This window comes from Loa loa (assembly GCF_000183805.2).
Source record: "Loa loa unplaced genomic scaffold supercont3.317, whole genome shotgun sequence".
NCBI lineage: Eukaryota > Metazoa > Nematoda > Chromadorea > Rhabditida > Onchocercidae > Loa > Loa loa.
The window spans coordinates 65,331-66,790 of record NW_018108497.1 but is presented as its reverse complement, the minus strand read 5'-3'; positions in this window follow the sequence as shown (position 1 = coordinate 66,790).

Below are 1,460 nucleotides of genomic sequence, written 5' to 3'. Positions count from 1 at the left end.
TTATTATTATTATTATTATTATTATTATTATTATTATTATTATTATTATTATTATTATTGTTATTATTACTATTATTATTATTAATTTATCATTATTATTGTTATTTACTATTGTTAATCAAGAAGGGATATAGTTTTGTTGACAAATATGATTCGTATGATAATGTTCACTGTTACTGTATTAACAATAAAGTGCCACTGAGTTTTGAGAAAATGCTAATATAAAGTTTGTTTGCTTTAATTATGTAAATGTTCATTGTCATCGCTGATATTATTGCAGAAAATAATTGAAGAAATATTTCTCAGCACACTACTGAAACTTTTTTTTTTGTCAGAAATAGGAATATATGGGTAAGAGAACTAAGTTCTTAGATTACATTGACATTAACATTAGCCTTTGATTTGATTTGAATTGTTGAGTATTGTATGTTAAGCTTTAGCTATTCTAAACTTTTAATCCTCTTTTAAAAATCGAAAAATTATGGTAATTATTCAGTGATGAAATATCATTTCTTCATAATAATCTCATTCCATTCCTCCATTAACGAATTTCCAAATTTCATTCCGTTTTTTTCTTTCTTCCAATTCAATTTTTAATATTACTTTTAAATTGAAATATTTCTTCCAAACTTTTCATGCCACCTAATTACTTGCCTTTTTATGAAATAAAATAATGGTGGAAAGTTAAAACGAAATTGATAAATTTGTGGATTAATCGTTAATGATAAATAATATTATATAAGTCTAGAATGCTAAGCTACATTAATGAAATATCTTAAGATTCAATTAATTCCTTTCTTTCTTCCTTTCTTAACATTTTGTATCTATGGTGACAGCTTATAAGAACAATATTGAAATTATCACTTAAAGAGTAAATTTCATATCAGCTATGCATGAATGAATTAAAATGAAGCAAATAAATTGAAGGTTTTAATTTGGAATTCAATTTGATGAAAAGAAAAAATACCGCTAATGTTTTTGTTTAAATTTTGCTTTTCATATTATATTGGTGATATAAAATATCCAATTAACATATATAATAAAGGAAAAAAAGAGAAAAAGAAAGAGAGAAAGTTGTGAGAGAAGAGAAAATTCTTATTTGTAAAGTAAACTGGGAAAAAAAAATGAATAGATGTATTATCGTTTTTTTCTTCCTTTCATGCTTTAGATGATGAAATTTTATAAACAAAATTGATTATATCCTTTATTTCATTCCTTTTTCTCATTTAATTCAAATAAACTTTTTAAAATTATTTGTGATTTACTAGATTTAATTGAAAGAATAAAATAATAAAAATACTAGAATAATGCGGGAAAAAAAAGATATGATAAGATTCAAAATAAAAGAAAAGGAAATTGAATTTATAATTTCCAATTTTTTTATCATTTTCTTAAAATGAAATATATGTGTATATATTAAAATATGCACAAAAAATNTATTTGAATATATATATATATAT